The sequence below is a fragment of the Mandrillus leucophaeus genome, unplaced genomic scaffold (genome assembly GCF_000951045.1).
Source record: "Mandrillus leucophaeus isolate KB7577 unplaced genomic scaffold, Mleu.le_1.0 Scaffold335, whole genome shotgun sequence".
NCBI lineage: Eukaryota > Metazoa > Chordata > Mammalia > Primates > Cercopithecidae > Mandrillus > Mandrillus leucophaeus.
This window is the reverse complement of record NW_012103532.1, coordinates 1,167,941-1,181,079: the sequence shown is the minus strand read 5'-3', so window position 1 is coordinate 1,181,079 and position 13,139 is coordinate 1,167,941. Positions and strand designations below refer to the sequence as shown.

Below are 13,139 nucleotides of genomic sequence, written 5' to 3'. Positions count from 1 at the left end.
CTGCACTCCAGCCTGGGCGACAGAGCGAGACTCTGTCTCAAAAAAAAAAAAAAAAAAGAAAGAAAATACAGGTAATATAATGCCAGATAGTACTCACAGTTCAAATCAACACAACAGACTTCTTGTGATGACACCAGAATTCCGGAAGATGTCAAAAGTAAACAAATGAAATTCAAACAGATTATTGATTTTTCCCTCAATATACTAATTTTCCAGAGCTAAAGAAGACAGAATAACTACCAAAATAATTAAATTCATTCATAATAAATGGTTTGTGGGTTAAGCTCAGATTTTATTATACAACTCAACTGAGACAATATCAATACATGTGAATAGCTAATATGCACTATTTAGGGAATACTAATGTTTCATCACTATTCCAATTCAAAAACCTTGACTTTTTATATAACTTGAAATCATTACTAATGAAATTGGCAATGTTAAACAAGATTAAGTTTGTCTTTTTATTTTTTCTTTTGAGACAGGGTCTCACTCTGCCCCCTAGGCTAGAGTGCAGTGGCTAGATCACAGCTTACTGCAACCTCAACCTCCTCGGGCTCAGGTGATCCTCCTACCTGCTCAGCCTCCCTCCGAGCAGCTGGGACTACAGGCATGCGCCACCGTGCGCAACTAACTTTTGTATTTTTTGTAGAAACAGGATTTTGCCATGTTGGCCAAGCTGGCCTCAAACTCCTGGGCTCAACAATCCACCCACCTCAGTCTCTCAAAGTGCTGGGACTACAAGCATGACTCACCATACCTGGCAACAAGATTAAGTTTGAAAGGCATTAAGTTAAATAAGTAATGGCACACTCAAACCATGTAGAAAGATGTCCATCAAAAAAATAAACAATTTAGGCTGGGCTTGATGGCTCACGCTTGTAATCCCAGCACTTTGGGAGGCCGAGGCGGGCGGATCACCTGAGGTCAGGAGTTCAACACCAGCCTGGCCAACATAGTGAAACCCTGTCTCTACTAAAAATACAAAAATTAGGCTGCAAGTGGTGACTCACGCCTGTAATCTCAGCACTTTGGGAGGCCAAGACGGGCAGATCACGAGGTCGGGGGTTCAAGACCAGCCTGGCCAATATGGTGAAACCCTGTCTCTACTAAAAATATAAAAATTAGCTGGACATGGTGGTGTGCACCTGTAGTCCCAGCTACTCAGGAGGCTGAAGTAAAAGAATCACCTGAATCCAGGAGGCAGAGGTTGCGGTGAGCTGAGATTCTGCCACTGGACTCCAGCCTGGGCAACAGACCCAGACTCCATCTCCAAAAAAAAAAAATTAGCCGCGCATGGTGGCAGGCACCTGTAATCCAAGGTACTTGGGAGGCTGAGGCAGAAGAATCACTTGAAGCCAGGAGGCAAAGGTTGCAGTGAGCTGAGATTACACCATTGCATTCTAGCCTGGGTGACAAGATGTCTCAAAAAGAATTTTTTAATTTAAAAATTGAAAAAAATTAAAACAACAACAACAATGAAAGATGTCCATCAGACATCATTAAGTGAAAAGAGCAAACTGCAGAACAATATGCATGGTAAGATCCCAGAGGCAGTCTAGGAGTTAAACCCTGGAGCAAGAGTACCTGGGCTCAAGTCTCAGGTTTGCCACTCCCTGGCTGTAGCAATCTTTGTCTAGTTACTTTACTTCTCTATGACTCAGTTTCTTCATCTGCAAATACATATACCAGAACCTACTTTATAGGGTATGTTCACAGGGTTTTGAAAGTTAAATGAATTAAAATGAATAAAGCAGCCAGGTGCAGTGGCTCACACCTATAATCCCAGCACTTTGGGAGGCCAAGGTGGGTGGATTACCCTAGGATGGGAGTTCGAGACCAGCCTGACCAACATAGAGAAACCTGTCTCTACTAAAAACACAAAATTAGCCAGGCATGGTGGTGCCTGCCTGTAATCCCAGCTACTCAGGAGGCTGAGGCAGAAGAATCACTTGAACCCAGGAGGCACAGGTTGCGGTGAGCCAAGATTGTACCATTGCACTCCAGCCTGGGCAACGAGAGCGAAACTCCATCTCAAAAAAAAAAAAAAAAATGTATAAAGCACTTAACAATTATATATAATGTTAACTATAATTTGGGGGAAAATAATTCAAATCAAATAGTAAGTGCATGCATACGTGAGAAAGAAAACCCTTCATTTTTTTCCCATTGTTTTTAGGTTTCTTTAAAAAACAAAGAACAGGTCAGGGATGGTGGCTCATATCTGTAATTCCAACACTTTGGGAGGCTGACGCAGGCATATCACTTTAGGTCAGGAGTTCAAGACCAGGCTCGCCAACATGGTGAAACCCCGTCTCTACTAAAAATACAAAAATTAGCCGAACATGGTGGCGTGCGTCTGTAATCACAGCTACTTGGGAGGCTGAGGCAGGAGAATCGCTTGAACCCAGGAGGCAGAGGTTGTAGTGAGCCGAGACTGTGCCACTGCACTCCAGCCTGGGCAAGTGCAGGCTCCTGAGCTCAAGTGATGGAGCGCTACTCTGTCTCAAAATAATAATAAGAATAATAATAATAAATAAATAAAAATAAAAATAAATATTTATTACTTTAGTAATTAAAAAAAAAAAAAGGAGCTCTCAGCCTTAGTGCCATTTCCTTGGAAACCTCTGCGCCATGAGAGTCAAGTGGAGGAAGAAGCGAATGCACAAAAGAAAGATGAGGCAGAGGTCCAAGTAAACCGCTAGCTTGTTGCACCGTGGAGGCCACAGGAGCAGAAACATGGAATGCCAGACGCTGGGGATGCTGGTACAAGTTGTGGGACTGCATGCTACTGTCTAGAGCTTATCTCAATGGATCTAGAACTTCATCACCCTCTCATCACCGATCACCTGAAACCCACCTTGCTCATAACCAAAACTGCCCATGTTGGTCCTCTGCCCTGGACCTGTGACATTCTGGACTATTTCTGTGTTTACTTGTAGCCACGTATAACACCCATACAATAAATCACATCTTCCGCAGTCTTAGCTGAAGAATTAAAAAAAAAAGAAAAGAAAAACAATAAAAATTTGACACCAAGCTCTTCCCTGCTGAAGATCTACTAGTGCAATTACTGAAACACACAAGACAAATTCTGTAAAAATGAGAAAATTTTCAAATGCCACAAAAAGGGCATAGTATTTAACTTCAAAAGAAGACATAGTTCAACAATAACAAGCTACACACTAACCAGCAGAACTGCAATGGCATTAAAAGTATACCCCATTATTTCCCAGAGGAAATAAATAACATAGAAGTATCCAACCAATCTAGAAATAAGTGCCTATCTGGAACTTTCACAATTAGATACACCTCCATTAATTGTATGAGTGTGAAATTAAATACCACCAAATCTAATTTAACAATCTCTAATGACAACTCAGTAAGATATATATAAATCTGGAGATCAAGATAAACCAAGTAACTAAAACAATCTAAAATCCTTAGAACACTGTAAACTTATGAGAGGAAGTTTTCACAACCCCCAGGCTTTGAGGAAGTTTTGGTCCCCTGGATGAACTTAGCTGTTTCCATAAATACAGTGGGTACACAAAACAACCTAATGAAGGAGCAGAAAGAGAACTTTGAGCCTCAGCTGCATTTTTGCTGAGCTGTAATACTGGTAAAGCCTGTTTCAAGATTCAAGAGTCAACCCTCAAAATTAAAGAAAGCATGTAAACAGAGGGCTGTCATGTACATTTCATCACATTTACCAGAATGATGTTTCATAAAAATTACACATATTCATTATCAAACTTCAAACAGCATTACTATCATTACTGTGGTTCTACCCAAAAGAAACCTCCTAGTCACCATTATCCAGTTTGTTAAAATAGCTTTTCAAAAAGAAATCAATCATTAAGATGTCTCTATACAATTATGGAATTCATAATTTCAAATAATGTGCATAATGCCTAAGAAAAAGAGAACGAATCCAATAAAAGTCAGCTATTACCATTACCATTATCATGGTAATATTTTCAAATTAAGGAACAGAAACTTATTCATAGAGAGGCCTTAATAATAAGTTACTTTGTCAGAATCCAAGTTGGCCTATCACAACCTGGAATAGTTAGATATTAAAAGGACTTTGTTTTAGAGGAGTCAAAGTTAGATTCTTTGGGTTCCAAAGGAGTTAGTAAAGATGAAATAATTTCTGCATAAAGAATTAATACTCAAGCCTGTAATCCCTGCACTTTGGGAGGCCAAGACGGGCGGATCACGAGGTCAGGAGATCGAGACCATCCTGGCTAACATGGTGAAACCCTGTCTCTGCTAAAAAATACAAAAAACTAGCCGGGCGCGGTGGCGGGCACCTGTAGTCCCGGCTACTCAGGAGGCTGAGGCAGGAGAATGGCGTAAACCCGGGAGGCGGAGCTTGCAGTGAGCTGAGATCTGGTCACTGCACTCCAGCCTGGGCGACAGAGAGAGACTCTCAAAAAAAAGAAAAAAGAAAAAGAAAAAAAAAGAATTAATATATTTTTGACCGGGCGCGGTGGCTCACGCTTGTAATCCCAGCACTTTGGGAGGCCGAGGCAGGTGGGCCACGAGGTCAGGTGTTCAAGAGCAGCCTGGCCAAGATGGTGAAACCCCTTCTCTACTAAAAATACAGAAATTAGCCAGGCATGGTGGCAGGCACCTGTAATCCCAGCTACTCGGGTGGTTGAGGCAGGAGAATCACTTGAACCCGGGCAGCAGAGATTGAAGTGAGCCAAGATCACGCCACTGCACTTCAGCTTAGGAGATGGAGTGAAACACCATCTCAAAAAAGAATTAATGTAGTTTTTGCAAAGTTTTTCTGGTACAGAAATCTGTATTTTTAAACATTTGGCAATTCAGCCTTAAGTGTTAATAACTTTTGGACCTAATGCATTTTTGTAAAGTAGTCAAGATAATGGAAGTAAGTAAATATAAATAACACAAGTAAAACAAAGGGATAGATTAGAATTCTGCATTAGAAAGTGAAAGGAGGGCCAGGTGTGATGGCTCACGCCCGTAATTCCAGCACTGAGGCAGGTGGATCGCTTGAGGTCGGGAGTTCAAGACTAGCCTGGCTAACACGGTGAAATAACGTCTCTACTAAAAATACAAAAATTAGCCAGGTGTGGTGGTGGGTGCCTGTAGTCTCAACTACTCAGGAGGCTGAGGCAGGAGAATCGCTTGAACCTGGGAGGCAGAGGTTGCAGTGAGTCGAGATCGCGTTACTGCACTCCAGCCTGGGCAACAGAGCAAGAGTCCGTCTCAAAAAATAAAAAATAAAAAAAAAAGTTAATCTACATCCGAAAAATGTAAGTATTTCGTCAAAATTAAGATTGTCTGGCAGGATAATACTACACTCTGATCCTAGGAGAAAGGAAAAAGGCTAATATGCCTTGACTAATTTTTTTGTCTTTTTTCCGATAGAAGAACCATGTGGGTTTAATCTTTCCAAAGATTCACAGAAAATAAATAACACATAAATTGGTAAGGAAAAAAAAAAAGAACTAAACACGTTTGACAACATGCCTTCTACTAGTCTCCAGCGTGGGTGTACCGGCATTATAAGGGAGCAAGACCAAGCAAGCACCTTTTCGGACAGACATCTTAGATTAACAAGCAGACGCAGTATCTGTTTATACACTTACAAGAGTATGTTTAAAGCCTGTATTTTTTAAATGGCTTACAAAAAAAGGTATATAAAAACATAATTTTGGCCACACACACACACACAGAGTATTATAACTAAATTTATACTTTTATACTTTTCTTTCAGACACAAGCACTTACCAGGTATCTGCTTCATCTTCAAACTCAAAAAAAAAAAAAAAAAAAATTATAGAAACCCCTATGAAGTCTATTAAGTCCTTCACTCAACCATTTTTTTTTTTTTTGAGATGGAGTTTCACACTTGTTGCCCAGGCTGGAGCGCAATGGCGTGATCTCAGCTCATGGCAACCTCAGCCTCCCAGGTTCAAGTGATTCTCCTGCCTCAGCCTCCCGAGTAACTGGGATTACAGGCATGCGCCACTACGCCTGGCTAATTTTGTACTTTTACTAGAGACGGGGTTTCTCCACGTTGGTCAGGCTGGTCTCAAACTCCCGACTTCAGGTGATCCACGTGCCTCGGCCTCCCAAAGTGCTGGGATTACAGGTGCGAGCCACTGCGCCCGGCCTCAACCATTCATTTATATGTATATTAAATATTAGAAACTGAAGTATCAAGATATTCACCACTTCCTCTGACCACTATATTACCAAGTTTTAAACTGGGTTTCAGCTTTGAAACAAAAAATAACCACCTTTCTGAAATGCTTTTACAAAATCATAATACATATTGAAACATATCCAGAAAAATTAGAAAATATAGGTAAGCATAAAGAAGGAAAGATTTTTTTGTTTTTGTTTTTTTGAGACGGACTCTTGTTCTGTCACCCAGGCTGGAGTGCAGGGGCAAAATCTTGGCTCACTGCAAACTCTGCCTCCTAGGTTCAAGCAATTCTCCTGCCTCAGCCTCCCAAGTAGCTAGGACTACAGGTGTGTGCCACCATGCCCAGCTAATTTTTGTAATTTTAGTAAAGACAGGGTTTCTCCATGTTGGCCAGGCTGGACTCAAGCTCCTGACCTCAAGGGATCCACCCGCCTCGGCCTCCCAAAGTGCTAGGATTATAGGTATGAGCCACCGTGCCTGGCCAGCAGTAAAGTTTAACTGACTATAATCTTAGTTACCAGAAATCAAACAGCTAGGTGCCTAAAACTTATTCTAAAATGTGTATACAGTACAAAATTTTTGGTTCTAGTTCCTTTACAAATTAAAACATCTGGCTAGGCATGGTGGCTTGAGCCTAGTCCAGCACTTCCGGAGGCTGAGGCAGGCAGGACACTTGAGATCAGGAGTTTGAGACCAGCCTGGCCAACATGGTGAAACCCTGTCTCTACTAAAAATACAAAACACTAGCCAGATGTGGTGGTGGGCGCCTGTAATCCCAGCTACCAGGGAGGCTGAGGGAAGAGAATCACTTGAACCTGGAAGGCAGAGGTTGCAGTAAGCAGAGATGATGCCACTGTACTTCAGCCTGGGCAACACAGCAAGACTCTGTCTCAAAAAAAAAAAAAAAGCCGGGCACGGTGGCTCATGCCTGTAATCCCAGCACTGCAGGAGGCTGAGGCAGGCGGATCACTAGAGGTCAGAAGTTCAAGACCAGCCTAGCCAACATAGTGAAACCTTATCTCTATTAAAAATACAAAAATTTAGCAGGGCATGGTGGCACCTATAATCCCAGCTACTTGGGAGGCTGAGGCTCAGTGAGCTGAGATGGTGTCACTGCACTCCAGCCTGGGCGACACAGCGAGACTCCAACTCAAAAAAAAAAAAAACTAAAATATCTTGAAAAGGATTACTTAAGGAGTTAAAGTTGAAAATAATTCTATGCAAACACAAGTTTAGGCAGTTCAAGTGTAAAACATACATAACTGAAAATTAACTCCAGAGAAGGAGATGTGTATGACAAAAAAACAGCCTCCAAACACTTGAAGGAAAAAAAAATACTCAACTAAACATTTGAAAATTATTTTTTCAAGTACTAGTCTGTCCAAAGCAAATAAGGAGGACTCAGCTGGGCAAAGCAGCACACTCCTATATTCCCAGCTACTCAGGAGGCTGAGGCAGAAGGATCACCCTGTTCAGGCCAGGAGTTTGAGGCTACAGTAAACTATGATGGCACCACTGCACTCTGACAACAGAGTGAGAATATGTCTAAAAAAAAAAAAATGATTCCACTTACATAAAAATTAAAAATCTGTAGCTGCATGCAAACTTAAAAAAATTATTTAAAAAATTATTTTTAAATTGTACTTTACCTTTGAGATTCCTAGAATGTATAACCAACTCTCTCCAGTACACTTACCCCTAAAGAAAAAAAAAAGAAAAAGGAAAAAATAATAAACTGAATGTGTTACCACTGGAATGTACCTACTTTCGCTATTAAACTATCTACAAACATTATGAGTGGCTGGGCGCAGTGGCTCATGCCTGTAATCCCAGTAGTTTGGGAGGCCGAGGCAGATGAATTACTTGAACTCAGGAGTTCGAGACCAGTGTGGGCAACATGGCAAAACCCTACCTCCACAAAAAATACAAAACTTGTATTTAAAATTCGTCTGGTCAAACAAAAATAAAATACAAAACACAAAAATTAGCCAAGCACGGTGTCATGTGCCTGTGGTCCCAGCTACTGGGAAGGCTGAGGCAGGGGAATCTCTTGAGTCAGGGAGATGGAAGCTGCAGTGAGCTGTGATCACGCCACTGCACTCCAGCCTGCATGACAGACCAAGACCTTGTCTCTAAAACAAAAACAAAAATCAGTATTAGGGGTAATTATTCTAAATAAACTAATTAAACTGAAGCATACATTTACAGAGCAGCAAGTTTTATATTGTTAGTTGCACCAACAAAAGATCAGTACATATTGTCACAATTTCCAGAATGCCATGATCAGGTAGTGTCACCTTGTTAGGTAATAAGAACTATGTGCCATCACTGGAGAGCAGCTCACAAACCCTCAGTGGAGCCAGCTTGGTAAAGTGAGACGTGACAACGCTGTGACGGTGGCTAAGAAAGCACCAGGAGAATAAAGTTCTTGGGGTTTTTTGTTTTTTTTTTTTCTTTTTTGGAGACTGAGTTTTGCTCTTGTTGCCCAGGCTGGAGTGCAGTGGCGTTGATCTCGGCTCACTGCAACCCTAGGTTCAAGCGATTCTCCTGTCTCAGCCTCCTGAGTAGCTGGGATTACACGCGTGAGCCACCAAGCCCAGCTAATTTTTTGTTGTTTTTTTTTTTTTTTTTTTTTTTTTTTTTATTTTTTTTTTTTTTTTTTTTTTTTTTTTTTTTTTTTTTGAGACGGAGTCTTGCTCTGTCGCCCAGGCTGGAGTGCAGTGGCGTGAGGTCAGCTCACTGCAAGCTCCGCCTCCTGGGTTAATTTTTATTTTTTGAGATGGAGTTTCGCTCTGGTTGCCCAGGCTGGAGTACAATGGCACAATCTCATCTCATCGCAGTTTCCACCTGCTGTGTTCAAGCGATTCTCCTGCCTCAGCCTCCCGAGTTGCTGGGATTACAGGCGCCTGCCACCACGCCCAGCTAATTTTTTGTATTTTTAGTAGAGACAGGGTTTCACAGTGTTAGCCAGGATGGTCTCGAACTCCTGACCTCGTGATCCGCCCGCCTCGGCCTCCCAAAGTGCAGGGATCACAGGTGTGAGCCACCGCGCCCGGCCAAATTTTTTTTAATTGGCTGGGTGTGGTAGCTCACCCCTCTAATCCCAGCACTTTGGGAGGCCAAGGTGGGCAGTTCACCTGAGGTCAGGAGTTCAAGACCAGCCTGATCAACATGGTGAAACCCCATCTCTACTAAAAATACAAAATTAGCTGGGCATGGCGGCACATGCCTGTAATCCCAGCAACTCGGGAGGCTGAGGCAGGAGAATCGCTTGAACACAGCAGGTGGAAACTGCGATGAGTTGAGATTGTGCCATTGTACTCCAGCCTGGGCAACCAGAGCGAAACTCCATCTCAAAAAATAAAAATTACAACAATTAATTAACCGGGTGTGGTGGCGCATCCCAACCTACTCAGGAGGCTGAAGTGGGAGGATCGCTTGAGCCCAGGATGTCAAGGCTGCAATGATCCCTGATAGTGCAACTGAACTCCAGCCTAGACAACAGAGCAAGACTTGTCTCAAAATTCAAATTCCTGGGCTCAAGTAATCTGTCCATCTCGGATTCCCAAAGTAAAATGTGCATCTTCTATGTGTAAAGTAAACATGGCAAAATGTTAACAGCAAATCTAGGTGAAGGATAGATGAATGTTTGCTGAACAACTCTTCTGTAGGCTTACAATTTTTCAAAGAGTTGCAAAAATAATATTTAAAAGTTATGGATTACAAAAAAACAAAACCTGCTGGGTTCAGTGGCTCATGCCTGTAACCCTAACCCTTTGGGAGGCCAAGGCAGGCGATCACTTTAGGTCAGGAGTTCAAGACCAGGCTTGCCAACATGGTGAAACCCCATCTCTACTAAAAATACAAAAAACTAGTCAGGTGTGGTGGCACGTGCCCGTAGTACCAGCTACTCAGGAGGCTGAGGCAGGAGTATCTCTTGAACCCAGGAGGCGGAAGTTGCAGTGACTTGAGATGGCGCCACTGCACTCCAGCCTGGACCACAGAGCAAGACTCTATCTCAAAAAAAAAAAAAACAAAAAGAAAAAAAACAAAACAGCAGAAAATAGGGAAAGATACAAATAATAATTTAGCACGTATATTCTGCCTCCCAGAATTAACTGTTAATTGTCACAGTTGTGTCTAGCCTCAAAAAAAAAAAAATTATAGCTATCGGGCTGGGTGCGGTGGCTCACGCCTGTAATCCCAGCACTTTGAGAGGCTGAGGTGGGCAGCTCACGAGGTCAGGAGATCAAGACCATCCTGGCCAACATGGTGAAACCCCGTCTCTACTAAAAAATACAAGAAATTAGCTGGGCATGGTGGCGGGCGCCTCGGGAGGCTGAGGCAGGAGAATGGCGTGAACCCGGGAGGTGGAGCTTGCAGTGAGCCGAGATCGCGCCACTGCACTCCAGCCTGGGCGACAGAGTGAGACTCCGTCTAAAACAAAAAAAAAAAAAAAATTGTAGATATCATCCCCTTTGCCACTACCTCCCATTCATATTCCCTTATAGACATGAAATTATAGAGTATGCTTATTTTCAACTTTATTTGACAGTATTTGCTGCAAATACTGTCTCCAAAAGCAGCTGTAACAGTTTACGCTCAACCAACAGTTTTTCCTCCTCCCAACAGTAACTGGTAGCAGTTTCTTTTTTTTTTAATTTTTTATAAATTTTTTCTTTTTTAATAAAGATGGGGGTCTCACTTTGTTGCCCAGGCTGTTCTTGAACTCCCCAGTTCATGGTCTCAAGTGGCCCTCAACCTCCAAAAGTGCTAAAATTACAGGCAGGAGCTACCACCCCTGGCCAGTAGTTTCCAAAATTACCATTTTTGCCACATCTTCACCAATATTTGATATTGTCAGACACGAAATTTTTTTTTTTTTTTTGAGGTAGAGTCTCACTCTGTTGCCCAGGCTGGAGTACAGTGGTGCGATCTCAGCTCACCTCAACCTCAGCCTCCCGGGTTCAAGGGATTCTCCTGCCTTAGCCTCCCAAGTAGCTGGGATTACAGACATGTGCCACCACGCCCGGCTAATTTTTAAATTTTTAGTAGAGACGGGGTTTCACCATGTTGGCCGGGTTGGTCTCAAACTCTTGAGCTCAGGTGATCCGCCCACCTCGGCCTCCCAAAGTGCTGGGATTACAGGTGTGAGACACTGCATCCAGCCCAGACATGAAATTTTTTTTATAAATCTAATGTGAAAAACATATTTTCACTTATTTTGGCTTTCACTTCCTTGATTACTAATCAGTTACACTGATTGTAATTCAGTGCTAATTCTAGCACCAATATCGCTTTCTAGAGCTCCTTTGCTTTCATTTTGACAGAAGCAAATTTGTGGCCCTCAACATACTGAATAAGAGAGCAATTAAGAAACAATGCAGCTGGACACAGTGGCTCATGCCTGTAATCCCAGCACTTTGGGGGGCCAAGACGGGCAGATCACGAGGTCAGGAGTTCAAGATCAGCCTGGCCAATATGATGAAATCCCGTCTCTACTAAAAAATACAAAAATTAGCCGGCCGTCATGGCACCTGCCTGTAGTCCCAGCCCAGGAGGGAGACTGAGGCAGGAGAATCGCTGGAACCCGGGAGGCAGAGGTTTCAGTGAGCCGAGATCATGCCACTGCACTCCAGCCTGGGAGACAAAGTGAGACTCCCTCTCAAAAAAAAAAAAAGAAAACAAAAAGAAACAATGCCAGGCGTGATGGTGCCTACCTATAGTCCTAGCTACTTGGTAAGGCTGAGGCAGGAGGATCACTTGAGTTCAGGAGTTCAAGTCCAGCCTAAGCAATGCAGCAAGACCTTGTTTCAAAAAAAAAAAAGAAGGAAGAAAGAAGGAAGAAGAATGAGGAGAAATAAAACAATCTAGGATCACACAGTAAAAGGTAAAAGAACCTAAGCAAAACAAGAACTTCACCTACAGATTCTCCCTTTTATTACATCATACAAAGTGAAGAATAATCAAACCTACATGGCAGCATGTACCAAGAATGATTAGTCCCCAAATGAAACCAAATGCTCACAAAAGCACAACATAGTGCTGGGAAATAATTTTCTGTATTTAAAAAAATGTAAGATGGCCAGGCATGGTGGCTCACTCCTGTAATCCCAGCACTTTGGGGGGCTGAGGCAGGTGGATCACTTGAGGTCAGGAGGTTCAAAGCCAGCCTGACCAACATGGTGAAACCTGCTTCCTATTAAAAATGCAAAAATTAGCCAGGTATGGTGGCAGGCACCTGTAGTCCCAGCTACTGGGGAGGCTGAGACAGGAGAATCACTTGAACCCGGGAGGCAGAGGTTGCAGTAAGCTGAGATCGTGCCACTGCACTCCAGCCTGAGTGACAGAGCAAGACTCCATCTCAAAAAAAAAAAAAGTAAGATGAAAAACATAAGATGAAATTCAACCCAGTATGTATAATACGATTTGCAAGATTTTAAATGGATGTGTTTTATTCTTAGAAATAAAATACTTAGCTTCTATAAACTCATCCATTCATTTATTTAATCAGCAAGTATTTACTTAGCACCTATTGTGTGCCATCCACTATTCTGGAACAGCAGTGAAGACAAAGTCTCTATTGTCATGAAGCTAACATTCAAGGAAGAAAAGAAAAAGATTAAAATACTCTATAAATATACGTACAAGCGACATAAAGGGGAAGAGGACCAAGAATGACAACGAGAGTGATGTAAGGATGCAGAAAGTGACAGGGAAGATCTCTTCAAGGCAGTGACTTGCAATATGGTGTGTTCAACTCAACATAAACTGTTCCAGTACCAATTATCTGCTTCATAAAAAGTTTTCTCCACCTTTTCATACTCCCCCTTCATTTTATCCAGAAAAAGCGTACTATAGTGGTTTTCTATTATTGCTATTATTTTAGAGGGGAAAAAAAATCTCCTACAAGATGTTGACAGGTTGTTTACAAACAGGTAAAAATTTCAAG

At 42.2% G+C, this 13,139-nt stretch overlaps 1 protein-coding gene across 1 annotated transcript in view; it reads right to left on the bottom strand.

The window, feature by feature from the left end:
* GAPVD1 (GTPase activating protein and VPS9 domains 1) overlaps positions 1–7,888 on the bottom strand; it is a 118,474-nt gene extending 110,586 nt beyond the window's left edge. The window contains exon 1 of the mRNA XM_011988700.1: positions 7,837–7,888. The gene's annotated coding sequence lies outside the window, so the exon portion shown is untranslated. The remainder of the gene's footprint in view (positions 1–7,836) is intronic.
* Positions 7,889–13,139: the final 5,251 nt, after the last annotated feature.